Source organism: Rosa rugosa, chromosome 2 (genome assembly GCF_958449725.1).
Source record: "Rosa rugosa chromosome 2, drRosRugo1.1, whole genome shotgun sequence".
Taxonomy (NCBI): domain Eukaryota; kingdom Viridiplantae; phylum Streptophyta; class Magnoliopsida; order Rosales; family Rosaceae; genus Rosa; species Rosa rugosa.
Genome location: NC_084821.1, coordinates 40,106,745 through 40,130,152, shown reverse-complemented (window position 1 = coordinate 40,130,152; position 23,408 = coordinate 40,106,745). Strand labels below are relative to the sequence as shown.

Sequence of the window (23,408 nt, the reverse complement as noted above, 5' to 3'; positions counted from 1 at the left end):
TTTTCCTTGTGTGATGGAGGTGTCGATTGAGTTTCTTCTGCCACTGTGCAGTGAGGTGGGGATTGAGCTGCTGCTGCTGCAGATTCTTCGACTGTGCAGATCCCTTGGGAATGACCTTCCTCAACAGTCGATTGATCTTTCTTTTCTGTGTTTTCTTCTGCTGAGTTAGGTGGTGGGGAGCTATGCTGCTGTTGAGGTGTGAGTCTTTGGGCTCAACATTTGCTCGAATTCCTTCAATTTTATCTCTAACTCCTTCACCGATGATGCAAGGCAGAAATTCTCAGTCACAAGTGTAGCATTTCGTTCCTCCAGATTCACCATGTCCTCCGTTATTTTCCTTAGTTCCTGTTCCTTTTCGTTCAGTTTTTTCTTCAAATTATCTTTCTCCAAAGTCATATATCTTATCTCCTCCTCCTTTTTCTGAAGCTCTTTCTCCCACTTGTTTTTTTTTTCTGAAGTTGTTTCCTGTTCAGCCACCTCAACTTGTAGGTTATCTTCTTCGTTTTCACAATTCTGATCATCAGCTCCTTTTTCCTCTCCTTCCGGAACTGTCTTTGCTTCATCTGATCTATTCTCCTCTTCCTCGGATTCTGATTCCTCTCTATCCTCCTTCAGGTTTTCAAAGATTTTCTGAAAGAAACATATTCAATATGTCAGTGACATGCTATGTGACATGAGCAATGACATGTTTACAATAGTTATGAAGGCCAGTGACATGAAGTGTGACTTGGCCATTGAACATGCAGTGTGACAGTGACTTAATCAGTGACTTTTAACCAAGATAGTTACTTGGCCAGCGACGTGTGTAGTGACAACTACTTTGACAGAGAAGAAAATACCTCTAGTTTTTTCAAGCTGTTAAAACTTGTCCAATTCTGTATCAGCTTCTGGATTTCCCATTTTCTCATCCCATAATCTTCGTTCTCCCTTCCAGATATTGGCTTGATTTTTCCAGTCTTTTGACAGAACCAATACTGCTTGCACAAAAAACAAAAAAAAATTAGTCATAGTGACTTGACGAATGACATGCAGTTTGTCTTGATCAGTGACTTGACCAGTTACATTTCAGTCTGACAGTAACTTACCAGTATTATCAGAACGCAGCCTCCCGTATTACCATATGGTCTGGTTGACTCCTTTTTCTTTTTCAAAGTCTTTATAGACTTTTTTAAGAAGCTTCCAACTTCCCTTGCCCAGTCATAAGATCCGATCTTATCCAAATTTTCGCAGGCTTTGACGTAGTCCCATGAAATTGTTCCTCCTGCGTTTGGGAACAGAAACTTGATGGACAAGTCCAGCAAGATTAATCTTGCCACATTTTTGTCCTTCTTCTCAATCCCTTCCTCTGTTGTTGGATTGTCCTTGAGCGCATCTTGCAGAGCTTTCTCCACCGCTCTCTTGTTAATTCTCGCTGTGTTTGAAAAAAACTGCTGGACAAAGTCGGACTGATATGCACCCTCAGAAGTCTTTGGGACCAACTGACCTTTTTCTGGCATTCCTAGGATCTTTGAAATATCTCTTGTTGAGATCCTGAATTTCTTCTTTCCAAAGAAGAAGAGGTCATTTTCATGGTCGTAGGCCTGCAGGAGGAGTGTAATGAAATCATCAGATTTCTTGGCTGACTTCTCCTCTATGTAGCCACCATGGAATGCATCGACAATATTTCCAAATGGTGACTGCCTGAGCAAATCTAATGTTCTTACACTGAGATTCTTCTTGTTATCTTTAATTGTGTTCAAGAAACTTATTAATGTGCACCTGTACTACACATGTCCTGGTTTCACATTTCTCTTCCTCTTTGGTGCTGCTTCAGTTTTTTGAAACAGCACCAAAGAGGAACCCTTCTTTGGTGATTGTTCTACTTCTTCTTCTTCTTCTGTTTCTTCCTGTCTTTTTTTTTTTTTTATTTCAAGCTCTTCTTGGGCCTTCTTCGGTGATGGTTCTTCTTTTTCTTCTTCTCCTTCTTCTTCTGTTTCTTCCTGTCTCCTTTTTTTTTATTTCTTCAAGCTCTTCTTCGAATTCTTCTTTTTGTGTATCGTTCGATCGTGTTCTTGATCTTCTGATTCCACCTCTTGGTAGTCTTCGTCATCATCGCTTGGTTCCCTTTCTTTTCTTTTTGTTCTTGCCATTTCTGATGTTTAAATTCTGTTGAAAAAATAAGAAGGTTAGCATTGAGTTTGCAGTTACATAATCAGTTACATAGTCAGTTACTTGGCCAGATACATATATTGTAAGTTATATGATCAGTTACATGGTCAGTTACAGCTCATGTCAATGACAACGTCAGTTACATGATCAGTTACTTGGCCAGTTACATATGTTGTAAGTTACAACGTTAGTTACATGATCAGTTACATGTTCAGTTACATACATTGTAAGTTACATGATCAGTTACATTATCAGTTACATGTTCAGTTACATACATTGTAAGTTACATGGCCAGTTACATGGACAGTTACATGATCAGTTACATGATCACTAACAGGAGGTTAACACACGTTGCCAATGAGTTGGTCTTTTCCAGTGACTTATCTGGCCTTTGAATTGTCTAGCGACCTGGCCAGTGACCTCACTGGCCAGTTTCATTATCTGAGCCTATAAAATATGTATTTGCACTAGCAGAATTTCCATTCAAGTAAAGCCTAATGCCTAAACAGCATGACACACGAGCCCCTCCAAAATCAAATGATACCCAGTCAGTAGCCTATGTCACTGGCTATGTTACAGCATCAAACTAAAATTTGAAGACAGTCATTGATCATCTCCACTCAAAAAAGCTTTAAATATTCACTCAAACCAAAACTTGGAATCGAATTGTTTTGTTTCAGAATCAAATGCAGAAATAATTATATCATATTCGACTTATAATTCCAAAACTAAATACTATATCAATGACTCGAAATTAAGTAAGAGAAGTTTCTGAGAATCGAGGCTGAAAGATTACCCGGTCGAGGTAGACGATTCGAGTTCTGCAATTCTTGGAATCCCTAAAATTTGGGGCTTTTTCTGTGAAGTACTTTTGCGTCGGCGCTGCTTCACCGTTGAGCAAAACAGTCGTCGGAGAATGTATGTGTCTCAGAATGTGGCCGCCGGAGATGAAGATGAGACGGAGTAGGTTTGAGCGGTTTTGGAACTTTGAAATTTCGAATTATAATTTGGAGAAGATAAACAGTTGGGAAATTTGCAGTTAACTGGCAATGAAACTGATGGTGGCAGTTTTTGTAATTAAGTTGAACTCTAGTGGTAGGTTGTGAACAGGTGACCTTAATTATCATGGAGACATTTGTGGTGTTTAAATTATAATAAGGCACTTCAAAATGACCTTTTTTATCATTATCCCTATAAAAAATACATTGATAACTCAGTGAATAAATATGCTAGAGAATATGGATAAAGGTTTTAATAAGCTGTCTAACAAACATGGATGCAATTAAGGCATTAAGTGCAGAGGATGAAATATATGTTAATTATAACACAATTATTATGACAATTCATTGGAGTTCAATCATTCAACCTACGGCAAAGTTTAACAAAAAAAAAAAAAATCCTATAGCAATAATCAATCATTCAACATACGGAAAAGTTTAACAAAAAAAAAATCCTATAGCAATACATTCAACCTACAGCAACGTTTGACAAAAAAAAAAAAAATATATATATATATATATAACAATAATAAAGTATATTATAAATGAACAAAGATTAAAAGGGATTCAAATTTGCTCACCATTTTTATTTTATGGTGATATCACCACCCAATTAAAATTTGCCACGTCATGTAGAATTAATTTAATACTTGAAATTTATTTGTTTAATAAAACATCATGATTAACTATAATTATATTTTATAACACATGGCAGTTTTATATTGAGTGGTGGTGAGCAAATTTAAATCCGATTAAAAGATTAATAATAACAAAAAATTACATTTTGTGCAACTTCTGCTAATTCTGGAACTTGTGAACCATATGTTGACCACCAATCAATGACATCCATAGTTACAGCATCTGTCTGGACAACTTGTGTAGCAAAAATACCTTTTTGCTGATGAAAAATGGCATATTGTTGACGTAATAACTCTGCTTCTTCTCCATCTTCTGATATCTTATCAAATGCTTCCATGAGGCTTGTAATCACTTCTATATCTTGATTAGGGCTCTTTCGAGTGAATCCTCCTGGTGCTTTTTTACTGAGATATTCTCTATCATAAAATCTTGGCGTCAGGGCATATCCAACACAATGGATAGGGTAATTCATTTTTTGCCACCTTTAGAGCACAATCTTTTCGATTTGTGGAAAATAATTAGAGTGCGGCCCAGAACTCATAACTTCTCTTATTTCTCCAAGCATATTGTCCATCCTTTCATAAATTTCACCCATCTTTTGACGATCACCATCACAATATTTAATTAAAAAATATATTGGCTTTGTGATATTCACTATAGCCAACACATACATCATCCCAAAAGTTGTCTGCCAACACAGCTTGTGTTATATTCTCCCCAAGTTTTCTTTTCTCGGCGTCGAAAGTCTTCACCCAATCTTTCCATTTGTGAAGAATTACAGTACTTGCTAGTGCTTCTTTGCAATCAATAAGTCGCTTCAACAAGATATAATGCGATGCAAATCTAGTTTTTGCAACTTTCAATAACTCCAATTTTGATTGACTTCTGAACATGGCCAAAGCATGTGAACCATAACCATTCTCCAATTTCTTGAGATTCTTGAGCTTGTTCATGGCTGTTTCTACTCGATGATTGGTCTATATTACACTCTTGAGTTTCTTCAACAGAATTATTGTCTTCATACTCACCGGCATGATCTTCATAATTTTCTTCTAAAATTGGTTCTTGATGTGATGGTTTTCTTTTTCCAAACACCATTGTTGAACTGAGCTAAAATAATAGAGCTTTGTTTTATGCTTTGTAGTTGTGCGTATTGTTATGACTTATGAATTGCAGCTTATATAGAGTTAATCAATCAACAAAATCTTTGAAAATTAGGATTCCTATTCCAAACCCAAAGGACTTTTATTTTACCTAAATACCCCTTATTAATATACTATGACAACCACACTACTTATGGAGGATAAACAAGTAAATTAACAAATAACAGAAAAATAAATAATAAAGAAAGCTGCCTTTGTAAAAGTAAATTGAGAATTGGAATTGGTCTACTAATTTTATTTCATAGTCCCTTTATATAGGGAGAGAATTACAACGGAAATATCAATTACAATGATGACATTAAATGCTGATTGATCCGTAATCCTTGCTGATTGATGGTAATCGCTAATTCCTTGATTCCCTCTTTGTTAGTCACTTTGACGAAGGCACATAATGTGCTTTTCCTTTAACAGCCTTTAATTTTTAATTTTTTTTTTTGTAGATAATCATCATCAGCTTAATCATCTATGCTTTTGACTAAAAAAAAAAAAAAAATCTCAATTCACGTCGTGAACGGCTCAGGTCCACAACGCATTATTAGAGAAGATGCTAAGAAAGCCGTCGCCAAAATCCTAGATCATTAGAGATTTTGTAATCTTCCCAGCAAATCGAAAAGAAAACATAATCATCTATTGATTCTCTTCATCTCTTCAGAGTTTCACATACTAGAATCTAGAATTCTCGAATCTCGATCGCAAATATGGAGGAAAAATCAAGAATCCTAGAGGCGCCGACTCAGTCTTCACCCTTCAAGAACATCCACCTTCTTCTTGTCGCTGCCACCATTGTTGGTATTGTGGGAAGTGGAAAAAGTAGAAGGAACCGCCGCCGCCGCCAAGAAGAAGTGGTCGCCGGATCGCTGAATCTCTTCGTTCTTCAAGTGGGATCGCTATGTTTGGCGTTGATTGAACGCAGGCGGCATATATGGGATCGCTATGTTTGCCGATCAGGATCGTGAACGCCCCGTGATTGGGTTCGTACGATCTGGAACGCGGGTCGTCAGCAGGTGCAGCGTTTCCGATGACTCTGGTGTGCAGCGGTGCATTATAATTAATACAAAAGAGGTAGCCATGGTAACAATTTTAATCAAATACATATCAAATACTTGTTCACTTCGAGTCATCCAGTGACAAAGACCTTGCCATATATTATTTTCCTCCTTCCTTGTCCATTCAATACACCACGAACAGACTTAATTTGGTATGAGTTGTAGAGATTACATGACTATCCTTTGGGTCAAATATTCCAGGTTTGATTAATATCATATCCATATTTGGGGGAAATTAAAGGTCTATTGGGGGATAATAGACGTCTATTGGGAGGCAATATGTTTTGAATTGATGTAATCTCCTCGTTTTTTCATTATTCAAAGTTTTATTTGTCTAATTTTATGGAGATTAGTTTCCATTCCAGCGATCGAAATGTCTATTGGGGGGCAATACATGTTTATTGGCGGGGGCAATAAACCTCTCCAGCCCCATATGAGATATCTGACAACCTCTTTGGGATTTTCGGCGAGGTTTCATAAACCTCTATTGCCCCTCTACTGGGAGGCAATAGACGTCTATTGGGAGACAATAAACCTTTTTTGGGATCTCCGGCGAGGTTTTCAGAGAAGTTTAGTGGGTGGCGGCCGATGACCGGATTCCGGCGATCATTGGCCAGAATCAGACGGCCGGTGACCAAACTCCGGCGAATTCTACTATGACTTCTCTCTCTCTCTCTCTCTCTATTTACAAGGCAGTAAACCTAATTCCCTAATTAGGTATTAGGGAAGACCTTATTAGAGTCTTCATGGGTAAATGAGAATTAAAAAAACTTAATGGGGTAAGTGAGAAAAAAATCCCTAAAATTAGGATAAATGGACAAAAACCCTATATATTTTTTTTACCAAATTTGGAGGTGAATTCAGATGCTCTAGATCATGGTAGATGTAATAGCTAGATCCACCTAGTTTTGAGGAAAGGCAATGCCATCTGGGGCCTTCAAATTAATCTCCAGGGCCTACAAATATGTATCATATCTGCTTAATTATATTAATTAGCGACCTAGAATTTGCCACAGCAAGCAACAATGAACCACTTCTGCTGTAACATGCACGTACGCTTAATTAACCTGGCCATGCATGCATTATATATAATTTAACCATGCACCCACTGAGCAGTGATCGATCATTATATACTATAACTTCACAACGTACGGCTTTATTAATTGCCGGCCAACTCCACCTGCTTCCCCATCGCTCCCATAATTAATTGGCGTATGTATCTTAACGCTTAATCTATTTTCACATCCAAATCCAACAGGTAGCTGCAGTGGTGGGACTTAATTAGTATTGCATCCATTTGTTGAGGAAATTAGCAAGGAGCATATAGCTGGACTGATCCATCAGCTTTTTGTTTGCCGACTTCCATTAGAAACCATAAGAAATTCTTGTCTAAACCATTGAGAAACGCAGCTAAGAATCACATCCATCGTCTCTGTCATGGCCTCACCCTTTTGTTTTCTTCGATCATTTCCATCTCCTAATTAATAATTCATGTCCGCCGCCGCCCACCCCCACCCCAAAACCCAAATGAGAAGTATTATATGTTTACTAAGATATTGTCACTATCATCTTGGCCAAAACTGAAGTAATTGATCAAGGATCATTCATACGAATATATGATAATCTGTATTGTCATGTTAGCTAGCTTGTCACACATTAACATAAAATAAATTGATAATTAGCTTAATGTCAAATCCAGTTTAATATGGACACAAACTCCAAATCAATACTAGTAGCTTAATGAAACAGTGTATCAATTCATTAAGGTTAGTAATCCAATTCTTAGTCTGCAAAAAAGACTACAATGAAGTGTACGTTACATTAAGAGTCTAATTACTAGGAGACCTAGTTCCTCAAGAATTGCTTTGATGGAAGGGTTTTGAGGTCTAGCAATCCTGTATAAATAGATGAGTTTGGTCCCTGTTGCTGCCACGCTAATTTGCATAAGTTCTGTCCATTGAGAAGCAAGGTTGGTAAGTAACAGAAGGCCATATTCAAGTGATCGTGTTTGCAGTGCTGCAGAGATGGAATCCATGCCAGTGATAATTGAAGGTAAGCCTTGTTTGAATATTGTTGTGAGCTAGAATTTGGTTTTTACAAAATAGACAAAATTCACAGGTAGCATCGATCACAGTATATAGATACATTATATGTATATCATCAATGACAAGGAGTACTACGCAATCTCGTTCAACCTCTATACTCGAATATCTTTTTGTGCAAAGTTGGTTATAGTTAACTATGATTAAACACGATGATTGTGATAATCTCACTAGGCCGATTTTTGTATGATCTATCGGTACGGGCATCATCATATCTGTATAAATTAACCACGTACAGCTTAATTGCCGGCCAATTCCACCTGATCGATACAGCCTTGCCTCCTATAATTAATCGACGTACGTACCCTAATGTCTCTATATTTTCACATGCATCCAAATCCAACAGGACCCAGGGTATAGTCGTGGACTAGCATAGTACTGCATCCATTAATTTGTTGACAAATTAGCTAGGAACAAATATAGACGATCTGATCGATTGACCATTGAAAAACGCGTCAAGCAGGCGCAACCGATCATCGTCTCGATCTGTCATGGCCTCAATGTTTTTACTTTCTTCAAACGATTAGTAGAGAAATTATATCATTTATATGTGTTTTTTTTGGTCTGATCACTCTAATGAGGTGTTTTTAAAATACCTCTCATTTCTTATGTTAACGGGCCTGGGCATGGGTCGAGTCCGGTATGGATTTTACAGGGCCCGGGACCAAGCCCGAATATCTCGGGCCGGGCTCAAATGTGGTTTTTCGTTTTCAAGGACCGCTACGACCCGGACCGTTCTTAAACGGGCCGGTCCTATGGGTTTTTCGGGCCCAACAACATAAATGAAAATTTTCCAAATCTTTGCATTTCAAGAACAGAAAAGCTAATTCAGTGGTTACAAAAATGGTCGAAGAGAGTGGAAACCGGAAATCATTGTTGGGTTTATAATTGGGGTTTCGGAATGGTCAAAGAGAGAGGAAAACTGGAAATCGCTGTTGGGTTTCGAGTTAGTGAAGAAGGGGATTGTTGTTGGGTTTTGAAATCTGGATCTGGAAATTAGGGGATTAAGGGCTTGTTCGAAATCTAGGTTTATTTCTACTTGTTTGAAATCTAGAAATAGCTATTCGTGAAGGGAATTGATGGCTTCGAAGGGAATCTGGGTTCCTCCCAATCGCTTCTAGAGTTCGAGCTTTGGGAAATTTAGAATCTGGAATCGGGTGTGCTTTGGAAGGGAAAAACTAGAAAAAGGAGAAAGTAGTGAGAAAGGGTCGAGCACTTGGGTCTGATTCTTGGTGAATGTTGACTAATGACTACTAATCTGGAAAGAGCCCCACTCTTTCTTCTAATCAATCCCCATCAACCCAGAAAAAAAAGAAGAAAATGGAAATCATAATTCATGATTGGTTGTTGTTACCAGTACTCCAGTAGTATTATTAAAAGCTAGATTCAGAGTCTCTGCATCAAACAAAGAGAATCTCCAACCATTTCACCAAAAGAAACAAAGGGATACCCATATGAATTAACGACTACTAATATGAGATTTATTGAAAGTAGGGCTGTCAATGGGTCATGCCGGGTTGGGTTCGTGTCGGGTCAAGGTATTTGTCGTGTCACAAAAGACAAACCCAAACCCAAACCCAACCCATTTAATAATCGTGTCGAAAATTTAAACCCAAACCCAACCTATTTATTAAACGGGTTACCCATTTCTAACCCGCTTAACCCATTTAATAAATAGGTCGTGTCATGTTGGACAAAATAACCCATTTAAGGGTTAACACTGCGACCCATTTAACTAAAAAATTACATAAATTAATTAAATTCACTAAAAACTCCATAAGATGAAGATTATAAATAATTATATATAATTCATAAATAATTAAATCCAATAATGATGAAGCAAAATATTTCAAATTGTCCAATCCTAGGATCAAATACTCCCAATGTCCAAAATTTCAAGAAGTATAGCATAATCGGGTTATACGGGTTCACTTCGTGTTGGTAGGTTGACCCGCCGTCGACCCGTCTATTAAATGGTCATGATGGGTTGACCCGCGGCCGACCTGCTTTTTAATCGTGCGGGTTCAACCCAATTTATTTCGTGCGGGTTTCGAGTCGTGTTATCGGGTTATGTTGGAATTGACAGCCCTAATTGAAAGAGATAATATGGAATCGGGCCATTCGGGCTTTTGGGCTTATGGATATCAGGGCCCGGGACCGGCCAGTTAAAATTCAAACGGTCCGGACCTTATTTTTTAAAGTTTTTTTTTTCTCAAAGCCCGGCCCGGACCTGACGGTCCGGATCGGTCCAATCCGGGTTTTCGGGCTTTCAGGCTAAAATGCCCAGGCCTATGTTAACCAATATCCTGTCTTTAACTTGATATAGGGTAAAAACGTAATTAGCAGAACCAAACAAAAAAAAAATAATACAAAGTCAAAAAAAAAAAAAAACCCACTTGTCAACCGTCGGCTTCTTATTTATGTATTATTATCTTTTCACTTTAAATTTCGTCTCACATTTCCTATGACACCATGATCCCCTTTAAGATTTTAGTATCGGATTCTAACTTGCACTCGTCCTCATTCTGTATGTTGATCGAGCTAGTAACCCACATTCTTCAGCAGATTGGAGGTATCGGGCGGAAGCATCGCCATATGTTGGAGACAGCTCGCTTTCTCTTTCACTTGGTTTGCTATCATTTTCTAGCTCTGTATATGAAAAAGTTTAAATTGTTAGTTAATTTATATATTGACCCTCAATAAAAAACTACATTCATTATTGACTCTCAATAGCACAACCAAATTCATTATTGATTCTCAATAAATCCGTTATAGACTTTCAATAAAACCATTAGTGATTAGTGAAACAACAAATCCATTATTGACGAAGTCTAAGGTATGTTGATGTTTGTCATACATCAACTTTTTAATAAATATATATTAAATTAAAATAGTTGGTGAAACCTGTTGTACAGGTCAACAGGTTATCCACTTATAATTTGACATGTGTACTTAAAAAAAAAAATTACCATACTAAGTACTCATTGTCTCATTTATTGTTTTATACGTAATCGTTCAAAAACATGTAATGAATATCATAAATATAGTAATTACTTTGAGTACAACTATAATTATCACTAAATAGGTCCAATGTGGTCATTTGTTGTAAAATGTCTCATAGATGATATAATTTACAAAAGAAAGGACTCTAGTTACAAAAAGAACAACTGGATTACAAGAATAAGGACTTGAAAAGTTTTAGGTCTAATATGATTATTTACCATATAAACAAAACATTTGTTGTAGCATTGGTAAAGTGATCCTTTTTTTTGTAAATGAAATCATTTTTGAAGTAATTATCATAAAAACAACCATAATTACCACTTTATACCTAAATTGTTGTAATTTATAAGTAATTATCTCATGGATGAAGAGATTTTACACAAGAAAAGTATTAATTACAAAATAGAGAACTTTAATACACAATTAAGGACTCGCGCCTCACTTACAATATTACATAAAGTTTTATCACTTTGATAGCAATTCGTTGTCACATTAGTAAAATGGTTCTCAGACTTGTAATATAAAAAATTACCACAAATAAGAGCTTGACTACTATTTCTACAACAATTCGTCGTCTCATCGGTCAAATGGTTCTCAAACTTGTAATATTGAAGAATTACCACAAATACAACCTTGGTTATTACTTTGGACCTCAATTGCTGTAAAATCTAGAAAAAAAACATTGTCAATTAAATAAGTAAATAACACTTATAGGACAGTAGTTACAAAATACACAACCTTATTACACCATAAAGGACTCACCGCAAATTTACTTAAATATATGAAGTTTTACCATTATAGCAACACATTCGCTATTTTATTAGTAAAGTAGTTCTAAAAACTTGTAATAGTGAAGTATTAACACTTATTACAACTAAATTACTAGAATTCATTGTTTTATTGGTAAAACGGTTCTCAAACTTGTTATATTGAAATATTAACACTAATTATAACTTGACTACCACTTTTTACAATAATTCGTTATGTCATCAATTTTATGACTTAGGCTTGGGACATCGAAGCATTATCAAAATTACAACCTTAATTACTACTATTGACCTCTATTATCGTAAAATCAAAAGAGAATATAATAATATATATTTTTTTTTAAACTGAGGACGGGTCTTCTCTATCTGCCTTTCTTTTCCTCTCTGTTTCTTCCTTCTTCCTTGGTCCTTCTTCCTTCTTGGTCCATTGTTGAAATTCTAGCGTATCAGAGTCATGGCGGCCTGACCATCGCTCCGCTATCACTTCTCCGTTGTAATTCTCTCCATCCTTAGTTTCTCTTGTGTTTGAATTTATAGAAATCTAATCGAAGAAGCCCCAAAACCCCCAAATCAAAATTTCCAAACCCTAAAATTTTCAATCTCTCTTAGTCATCCTCGGAGCCAGAAGACGACTAATCCGAACTCCAATTCCAGTGATGTCCAATCTGTTAGGGTTTCGTCACCGCCGCTTGAGCCCCAGGTCGCCGTCAATTCAACCAAACAGGCCTTGATCACTACTAGAATAAAGCCATCAGAAATCGGCTAAAAATCGATGAGAAACAAAATCACGACCGATGTCTTAGTGCGTGATGAGAAAGGTCCGGAAAATCCAAACATCGGTTTTTAGCCGATGTCCAAAATAATTATACACATCGGTTTCTTATCAAATTTCGATGTATAAAATGAGTCTGGACATCAGTTGATTTTTAAAAAACTGATTTAATTTCTTATTAAGACATCATTTCCGTCAAGTTTTCGATTTCTTTATCCATATTTGACATATGCGTTTTTTGTAGAACCGATGTCTCTATCTTTCTGTAACATCAGTTTTGTTTTTTCAAGTGGTTTGTTTATCATTCTTTTACGTCAGTTTTGAGTCTAAAAGTGATTTGTTTCTATATACACAGACATCAGTTCATTCATAGATAAGTTGTAGAAATCATCAAAATGAGAATACAAATAGTAAGCTCCATAAGAAAATTACTATTGATAAAAAGAGAGTACGTACAAATTGTAGAGAGAAGGGGACATAAGGCCTAAACTTCTCCAAATACAACAAAAGAAAAGAGCAATGAGAAATACAACGTCCTTATAAAACTATGATAACAACAGTAAAGTAAATTACCGAAAATGAAGCGGTCAAGACTCGATCTTATTGGCTAAGTATTCATAGCCCAGAAGGCTTTCAGGTTTTGAGCAACTTCAACCCAACAATCTAACCAAATTTTGTGTTCCACAGTGCTTATAATGTTGATTTCATTATAGAAATTTTCTGCTGTATGCCTATTGTTAAAGAAAAACCTCTTCACTACAATCTCTCTCCCATCAGGCAAAAGTCCCTGCAAAGATGAAATTAACCAATTAGTTTCTGCAATCATAATAACACGTTCAGTTCCAGTTCAAAGCATGTGGAGAAAAGCTAACCTTATAAACTGTTCCGAAACCTCATTGTCCAAGCTAATTGTCATTACCAAAAGATTATGTGGCCTTTTCAATTGTAGAATACTTAAAGTTTAAGCTACCGTCATTGAGGGTTTTTGCCATCTTTTCTGCATCATTGAAACCTAAGAAAAGAACCCATGAAAAAATACATTATGAAAACATTGGAGAATTACTGCTAGTTGCTCATGAGGGGATGGGGTTGGGTATTAACCTTATTCATATTGAACCGTAGGAGAAAAGAATTTTACCTTTTCTTTTCTGTTGTATATATCTGTGCTTCCAGATATAAAATCCAATAACTCTTCCAACTACCAAAATAACTCTTCCAACTACCAAAATAACTCTTCCAGATATCAAGTAGAATATGCAAAAGAAAGGGAATTAAAAAACAAAACAACTAAAATCAGAACTGCCCAACCAAACTCGGGCTTTGATTTTAATATCTCAATTCTCAACACTAAGTATATGGTTGGTCATGTATCACGATAAAGACCCCTGCATAATTATATCTTTGGCTGAGCTAATACCTATTGTACATGCATCAATAATTGTTGTACGTCGTAAAACAAGGTTTTCCTATATGCCAAATATCAAAGACCATGATTAATCATTCACCACTTCACGTCCAGCTCTTCTACCTACCTAGTTCCAGCAACTAATACTTAACCAGATTGATAGTATTGCCAAGATGCAGTCTTTAAAATTACTTTCAACCCTGGCATGCACCCAGCCAACTAATGTCGCTCTAACTTCTAAATATAAAATTGATTTAATAGTTCTACTTTTCTTGCCACACCGTTCACCATATCTACACTAATTCTATGGACATGAAAGAAACAATAAAAGGTAATTGCATTTGACAGAATCAAGATTCAAGAAAAGCAAGAATCTTACTTCAAAAGTATGTGATGACACCCGAAAAGAAAAGTCCTTTAGAAGTAATCAAGAGTCCAAGATGGTCCAACCTGCAAGAACTCATTGTAAGAATCATAATCAAGAAATCATGACCTCGAAATAAAGCGAGGGGGTCTTCGTCAGAGCTCTAATATATGGCATGGTTGAAGAGAGAGAGATTTGGGTTCGGGAAAGAGGTGAAGACATGGTGGGTGTAGCGAGGGGAAGAGGAGAGAGAGAGAGGAGAGATAGAGAGGCGCAGAGAGAGATGACAGTGGAGGCTAAGGAGGCGTTGTGGTGGAGATTGGACCGGAGAATGTGGCAGTAGAATTACAACTAATCATGCTGCAGGAAGTAAAAACAAATATGGTACCAGAAAACTTACGAGTATTGGGAGACCTATCCTTCCTCAACGCACTTCTTCATTCCTCCGGTCTTCTCCTTTTCAACTTAATTAGGGTTTTATCAGAGCAAAAGGAAAATTTGTACCCGAAAAAATTGAACGACTTCTTACCTGCCCTTTCAATTTAGGGTTTTCTGAGAAAGTCTCAAATTTTATGGTTGATTTGTGATTTAGAATTTTGCAAAAAAAAAAAAAAAAAAAATTATACAGGCTAACGGATAAGCAGGTTACCATTATTGAATATTCTGAACCGTTAGATATATTCTCAATTTAATTATATCTGACGGTCTATAGTATTCAAAAAAGTTAAGAGCTCCCTTTGCGATATAATTGACTGCAGAATTAGGATCTTTCCTTTTGGGAAATACATATGGTGAAGGCCTTAACTAACCTTCATACTCCATGTTTTAGAGTCATGGGACCTAGCGCTCTGCTAGGGTTGGGAGAGCGCCGTTCTTGGCCTCTCTGTACCTTACTCTATCAACGATGGAGCAAAATTCCGGCATCGTTCTCGGCGCTGAGACCTTGGCGCACGGATTATTCCATGTCGTCTGATAGATCGTGGCTCGCAATCTTGCCGGCGACGACCTCTTTTTCTCAGATGCTCTCTGATCTTGGCTGTTCTTTTCTGAGGAGGGAAGTCGAGGCGGGGTATACCTGGACTGGGATGGCACCGAGAGTTCGTCGTCTTCGTCCAATCCGGGCTCGACTGAAATCGGAGGACAATGGGTCAGATCTGGCAGCGCTGACGCCGTGGCAGCAGATGGTGGGTCGCTTGTGGCCTGGGGTACTCTCTTCCCTTCGGATCCATTCTGATCGTGCCTCTGTTCAATGGGGAGAAGCAATGGCGACGTTGCTTTTGCGGATCAGGATGGCCATGAGAGTCGGGCGCTTTCGGCCGCCTCGGGCACAGTTCCAGTCGACGGTGAGGGGCCGGATTCCGATCCAGTTTTCCAGCGTGTTGGAGCGGCGATCAGGGTGGAGCAGCGCTTGGACTTTGGGCTGGACCTGCGCTACTTCTGGTGGAGGCTGGTGGAGTCACGTTGGTGGGAGCGGGGTGTGCCTGCTCCGACGACGGACGGTGGAGCAGCGGTCAGAGCCGCGTTCAAGGTGGGTGCCCAGAGAGGCTTTGGGTGCCCAAAGTAGATCCTGGTGGGCCTGGGCTTTTATTCTGCTGGGTTGCCCAACTAGGGCTTTGGGCTGGGTCTGCCTTATTGGGGCTTGGCAGGTGGTGAATGAGCCCGAAGCTGTTAGGGTTCGCATTTGGGATCCGGGAATTACTTCTTCGGTTACTTAGGTAGAAGATTGCTCTCTATTAAGCGCATTATTTTGCGTGGAGTAAGCAAGGTCGGTCACACTGCCGGCGGTTCTCTTGATAGAAGGTTACCCTTTATTCGACGTATATCTCTGCGTGGAAGTATGGTTGGCCATACTATTGATCCCGTTTTATATAGCCCGGACTCTGTCCGGTGCTTCATCAAATGCTTAATTGCATCCCTTCGTACCCTTGTTAGGTTTTATTTCCGATGCTTTGTTGCATCTAGTATTTCTTTTGTTATTTTATATTTTGATATAGTTTCTACATCTATCAGTTGTAATTTTTATTCTGTTTATTATTAATAAAATTGAGTTGACAGTTTCTCAAAAAAAAAAAAAAAAACCTTCATACTCCGAAAACCTTACTTAACATTACCAACCCTTAATAACACCATTACTGATCCTCAATAAAAAACAACAAATGTTGATTTATTGAACCACTTTAATTACAAACTCTATGCAGATTTTATTGAATCACATCGATCAGCACCAAAAAAGCTCAGACCTCCCTCACATGTTCTCTTTGCAGATGATGTTCTGGTATTTATGCAGGGCAGTAGTAAAAGTATTCAGAATTTGATGAGCTTCCTGGAGGAATATGCTATAGTAACTCAGGGCAAGTAATTAACAAGGCAAAGTCATCTGTTTACATTGAAAAATTTGCACATCATAGAAGAGTGTTCATTCAGCACAGATTGGGTATGAGGGCTGGCCATATCCCTTTTGTTTATTTGGGAATCCCAATATTCCAAGGACGTCCGAAAACTGTATATTTCTGTAGTATTGCTGATAAAATTGGCTCCAAACTTTCTTCTTGGAAAGGTAAACAATTATCACAGGTTGCGAGATTGCAACTTATTTCCTCAGTAATTCAGAGTTTCTTAATCTACAGTTTTCAGATTTATGAATGGCCTCGCCATCTCCTACACAAAGTTCAAGGCTGGATGCGTAACTTCTTTTGGTCAGGGGATCCGTTGGTGAAGGGTTCGACCATGGTCTCTTTGTTGTCTTCCTAAATGCGAAGGGGGTTTAGGGCTCAAGAATATTTTTTCTCTCAATCAGTCTTTGCTTCTGAAACGTTGTTGGGAAGTCATTGAAAACACATCTTTATCAGCATCCTTCATAAGAAGCAGATTTCTTTCTGAGTCTTTACTTCCTGTTGCATATTATAAGAGGTCGTCAATTTGGATTGGTCTGAAAAATCAATGGCCTCAGATCACTAGTAACTTGAGATGGTTGATTGGTAATGGTCTAAGTGTAAATTTCTAGAAAGACAATTGGCTTGGCAGTCCGTTAACCCAACTGTGCAATATAGATAATTCTCTTCTTCCTTTTCTTAATTTGAAAGTAAAGGATTTTTTGTTCCAGAATCAGTGGGCATTGCCTTAATTTTGTTCTCAATGGTTCCCAGATGTAGCCAATCAGTTTGATAGTGTGATTCTCCCAATTGACGATGTTGATGACCAAGCGATTTGGCAAGGTACGCCATCTGGTAATCTCACAGCTTTTGATGCCTATGATTTATTGCGTAGCAATCACCCGGTTTTAGATTGGGGAAAGGTGATCTGGCACAGGGCCATTCAACCTAGAAAAAGTTTGAGTTTCTGGAAAGTTCTACTTGGAAGCACTACTAGAAATCTGTTCATTTACATCACCACTATTAAATCGGTCGGAATTGCCCGCGATGTAAAAAAAACATATAAACATCGGCTTATGAAATATCGATTTCTATTGTGGTTATAAACATCGGTCGTTAAATTAACCGATGTGTAAACTTTCGTTCAAAAATTTTGAAAAAAACACGGAGGGACTAAGTTAAAAAGTTTGAGAAACGCGGGGTCCAAAATTTTAATTCCTCCAACACTTAGTCATTTTGTCTGAAACTTTCGAACCCTAATTGATAAACTCTCACTGCCTCCTTCTTCGCGTTCCCGACCTCAGCTCCTTCTCCAATTAACCTGACCCGCGCCCCCGACCACAGCTCCTTCTCCGACCTGACCCGGGGCCCCGACCTCAGCTCAGAGCCTGGAGCTCGTTCTTCGTCCTGACCTCGAGCTCATTCTCCGACCTAAGCCACCTCAAGCCTTTTCTCCGACCACCACCAGCGTATGTTCTCTCTCTTCTCTCCACCACCATTACTGATTTTGTCTCTCTTCTAATATGACACTGCTCCGGTGAGCCCGCTGTTAAACAGGTCCGGTTTCGAATTTGATTTCTTCTAGTTGAGGGATTCAAGTTGATTTTGCTTCCGCCCGAAACCCTATTCAACTCTTCCCGTGATTTGGTAATTTCTTTCCGATTGGCAAATCTCTCTTTTCTAACTTTGTTTCCGACTTTCCAGGTTGCCCAAGCGAAGAAGCCCATCATTGCTCCTCCTCCCAAAAGCCAGTGTGAGTCAATTTGCCTCATTCCTATTTGAATTTTGAATTTGGATTTGTTTTATATTTATTGTTGCTTCAATCCAGTTTTCTACTTTTCATATCCCTCAGATCCAATTCCTCTTCTTTTCGATTTTGACCTAACTTTTTTGGTTTTCTGAAATTTTTATTTTTTAGGGATTTTGATTTATGATGCGATTGCTTTTAAAATTGTTGCAATATGGGGACCAAGAGGGATTTCAGCACTGCGATTCTCGAACAGAAGAAGGCAGTAAATCTCCTTGTCGTCGATGAAGCCATCAACGATGACAACTCCGTCGTCACTGTCCACCCTGAGACCATGGAGAAGCTCTAGCTAGCTCTTTAGGGGCGACACAATCCTCATCAAGGTGCGATTTTGATGTGTTTTTGTTGGTTTATTTGGAATATTGTTGAAGAAAATTGATGGAATTTTGCTTAATTAGGTTTTGGGTAGTGAGTGAAGGATGGATTTATAGTTGGGTTGATGGGTTTTAGGTGTTTTGTTTGAGATCTGGTGACTGGGTGTATTTGGGTGTCCGGAAGTTGGGATTTTCTGCTGGCTCTGAACCCCTGTACTATTTTTTAATTGTCTTAATCACCTTGTTTAAGTTGCACTCTTGTGATTCCTAATTCTGACATTGCATTGGATGATAGAAAGATAGGGTGGACGGTCATTAATGCTAAAATGTGAATTATGCAGGATGTCTCAAAGAGTGTGACAAAACTTGCCGTGAGAGAATCCCGAGCTCAGGATTTGAGGAATGAAATTCTCACCTCTAAAAAGTGACAAGGTTCTGAGCAAGAAGCCCCCTACTCCTCACCTGCGAGTTGTGGCTGATTATCTGTTGGATGCAACAACTAAAGAAGCCAACAAGAGAGTTAAGCTTGCGAGAGCTGCAATGGGTAACAACAACCCTGGTTGCCGTGGATTCAAGAAAGATAAGGACCGCCTTAAGTCTCTCAGTGCTCAGGTATACTTTAGCTTCCTTTTTGTACTTATTTCTTCATGATTATACTTCATGTTGGTAGGCAGAGACCAGAAGTTGCTAATTGATTTGTTATAATCTAATGCTAGGGACCCAAGAAAGGAAGATGGGAAAGAAAAGATGGCAGTGACAACCATAAGCAAAAAAGGCAAAAGACTTAATTTATCTATTTATCTCATCCATGTGTTGTATAGACAGAGGGTTTATTAGCCACCTCCCAATTTGTTTCAATCCTTAGTGTTGGTATTTGGCTTTAAAGTAGCTCATGTATCATTCATTGATTAACTACAGAAACAAAGGTGAGATACAAAACAATGAGACAGAAATGATCATATAATCATCCTCATGTGGACGGACTACTTGCGTCAAATGGTGGCGGCAAGCAGAGAAGATTGGTATGTTAGTTGTATGATACTCATTTTTAGCTATTCAGTTTCTGTTCTTGTATTTTACAAATCATGGTAATGAATTTATAGAAAGAATTTTTAGATACTCCGATCGTTTTTTTTTTTCTGGCATTCACTTCTGGTCAGGATTTGTATTCAGGCACCACGAATCATAGACTAATTGGACTGTTTGTTTATGACTGGATGTTTTATCCTCTGGTTCAACAGTTCTAGTACTTGTGTCCCTTGGTTCAATTTCTACTAGTATATGCTATAACTTTCTAGTCACTAGCATTGTTTATAAACCCCAAGTCCTGGTTTTGCCTCATTAAATTTATATGTTGCAGAAATTAAAGGCTAGAATTTTCTTTAAAAGAATTATTGGCACTGTTGTGCGATCTATGCAAGCGGATCAAAAGGAGCAAGGTTGGTATCTTTATGTTTTTCCTTAGAATAGAATACGTACTGCATATCTTTCTTGTAGAATTTGATCGTTTCTAATTTTTATACTTTTATAGCCAAGTTACTTGCATGCATCTAAAACAATCAAAATATGTTGTCGTATTATTAAGTTTTCAGAGGATCATCATTATTTCTTTTCTATATAATGAATTTCCATAGTTGTTTTATTCAGTTTATCTCCCTGATACTCTCTCTCTCTCTCTCTCTCTCTATATATATATATATATATATATATATATATATATATATATATATATATATATATATATATATACTCTGTCTTCAACTGTTTCTTTGAGCTGATGGATAGTAAAGATAATACTAGAGTGCAGAACAAGATAGAAACTAATTAAAATGCCCTTTACAATATCATTTTGTGTTGCTAATATATATCACTAGTCACTGCACCATCAAACTGTTCAATCTGAGAAAGGGGTTAATGGAGACTTTAATTTTAGGAGTGGGCAGACTAGTATAACAAGACTTAATTAAGTGATGACATCATTTTTCTGCCCTTACGTATCTAGATTTTCACTGTATTATGAAAGTTGGATTTATTTTACAGTTTGCCGTGTCTACTATGCCTAAGATGTATGCGGGACACATGTATACCTGATAAGAAGATGCTTAAAGATCCAAGGAGGCTGTATGCACCTGGCCGTCTCTATCATATTGTTGAGAGAAAGCCTTGCAGGTGTTGTTCCTTTGAAATAAACGTTGGCAAATATCTGCTTGATTAAATCCAGAAACTTAGATTTCAATTCATAAGAACAAGATTCCATTGCTGTTCTCGCACCTGTCATTATATAGTGTCTGTATATTCAGTTGTAACCTAACATATAGTATTATAAATGCATTTCTATTAGGGATGTTATACAATGCCACTCGTGTCAGTGGGATAGATTTAAAGTATATGATAATAAGGCTTTTGCCTTTAGCAATGGTTCTCAGTGCTGCTATGCTATGCTTTGAATGCCTCTTTTTTCTTTTTTGGTTTTGCTTGATATTTGTCTGAGGGTTTGTAAATGTTTATTTTGCTTGAACTTGACAGATCAAAGTTTCAAACTTTGCACTTATTAGTGCATTTATGACGGAGTTGGAAGCTGAACACCTGTTATCCAGGTTTATATGTGATCCTTTTATTGGAAATTCTACATGATTTTCAGATTATTTGAGTACTTATTTTATCAAGTGTTGCTGGACAGATTTCAGTCTAGATTGTGTTCAGATGCTCATCAATAATATCTACATTTGTAGGATTTTGATGTATGCTGCAGATAAGTGACACATGACCTTGTTTCTGCAATTTGTATGCAGAACGTTAGAGTCAACTAGCTGTCAGTCTGCTGATCAGGTGGAAGCAACATTAGTTAACAAAGGAGTCAGAGTAATATCCGAAGAATCAACCTGTTGGTGTTGTGCTTGTGCGGGCGTGGCTGGCCAGAGATAGCTAATACATGGGAACCCTTGGAGAATCTCCAATCTGTCTCTGATGTTATAGAAGCATTTGAAAAAAGGTATTATTTTGTTTCTGTTTCTGTTTTACGTTCCAGTTACTTCCAAGTCTTTATATTGCCAGTGTTGGCCTCTATAGATAGTCCATAGGGTTTCCACACTAATTATCTTCATTAGCTTGTTTACCCAATCACTGTGCCTTATGTGTTGCATGTTTATATATTTCTAGTGGGCGGTAAAGACGCGGAAATCATATAGCCAAAATCAAATTGACGAGGTGTGCATTGAAGTGGCTGATTATATACAGAGTTTGATGTAGGACTGTGACTGCCAAGATGTTTTTTGAGTAAGGCTAGCTAGTTTTGGCTTTGAAGCAAACCTTGGTGTGGAACTTTTGTACATTGTTGCTCATATGTTTCCAAGCTAGCTTTTGTAAGTTTAGGGGTTTATTTTCTGAATTATGTTGAATCATGAATTTGGAAAGAAAATTAATGGAAAGCCCCTAATTTTGGATGATGAGAAATGCACTTTTTTTCCCAGCAATAGCTAAATGCAAACTTTTCACATCATGCTTGTCAAAATGAAGTGAAGTATATTAAAGCATAATAAAACAGTAATGCCAAGGAAAACGAAGTCAGTTGAGAGATTAGAAATCAGTATCAAAAATGAAATCGATGTCCTATGATTATCAATATATCGAATTGTAACTCAAAACCGATGTAATCAAAACTACTGCACATCGATTTCTAATCACCAAACCGTAATCTATTATGAACATACAAATCACCTACAATGGAGCAAACCGATGTGTGGTCAAAAGGTGAACATCGGTTTTACGAACAAACAATACTCATGGGAACTGATGTCTACAAGTGTACTGGACATCACTTCTGGAATAGAAATCGATGCAAATGTTCAAGTAGGTATTGTTCGACATATACTTTTTTAAGCATAAAATGTGAAAATATGAAGAATTAGACATACCTAACATACAAAAATATGATGATTATAACGATTATACATCGATTTGTTTTTTAGAATCGATGTTGGTTGTTGTCTGGGACATCGGTTGAAAACGCGCTTATACTGATGTCTATACTTTTCTCTACACCCACTAAGACATCGGTCGAAAATTAGTTTAACATCGGTCCAGAACCGATGTCTATGAACAAAATTCTAGTAGTGAAGGATTCTAGTTGACTAAAGGCTTCAACGAAGTGGTTTTTCTCTATGTTCTAGGTGTGAGTTTTGTCGTTCAATTGTGGAAACAGTCCTTCACTTATTTTTAGATTGCCCTGTGATATTTAGGATGTGGAACTGGATTCTAGGCCTCTTCAACTTGCATTTTCCTTTACATGGGACTTACATGACTTAGTTTTTTTTTATAAGGACCTACATGACTTAGTTGCTGCTCCATTTTGGTCCTGGCTTCATTCTTCAGGTGCGTTACTGTGGAAGCTTGCTTTTTGTAACATGGTTTGGTGCATTTGGGTGGACAGGAATAAGCTTAGGTTTGATAGTGCTTTATTTAGCATTATGCGATTTAAGCAATTTTTCCTTCACTCTCTTAAAGATTTG

At 37.6% G+C, this 23,408-nt stretch overlaps 2 long non-coding RNA genes across 3 annotated transcripts; both read left to right on the top strand.

The window, feature by feature from the left end:
• Window positions 1–17,866: 17,866 nt before the first annotated feature.
• On the top strand, window positions 17,867–19,675 carry LOC133733110 (uncharacterized). 2 transcript variants are annotated; one of them, XR_009857502.1, is made up of 5 exons: window positions 17,867–18,248; window positions 18,337–18,532; window positions 18,698–18,909; window positions 19,242–19,512; window positions 19,617–19,675. It is a non-coding gene; the product is annotated as an uncharacterized LOC133733110 (long non-coding RNA). The 2 variants fall into 2 exon arrangements; XR_009857503.1 differs by having other exon boundaries at window positions 17,870–18,248; window positions 18,484–18,532.
• Window positions 19,676–19,681: 6 nt separating this feature from the next.
• On the top strand, window positions 19,682–22,379 carry LOC133733109 (uncharacterized). Its single transcript, XR_009857501.1, has 6 exons — window positions 19,682–19,922; window positions 20,261–20,339; window positions 20,941–21,069; window positions 21,427–21,497; window positions 21,693–21,892; window positions 22,060–22,379. It is a non-coding gene; the product is annotated as an uncharacterized LOC133733109 (long non-coding RNA).
• Window positions 22,380–23,408: the final 1,029 nt, after the last annotated feature.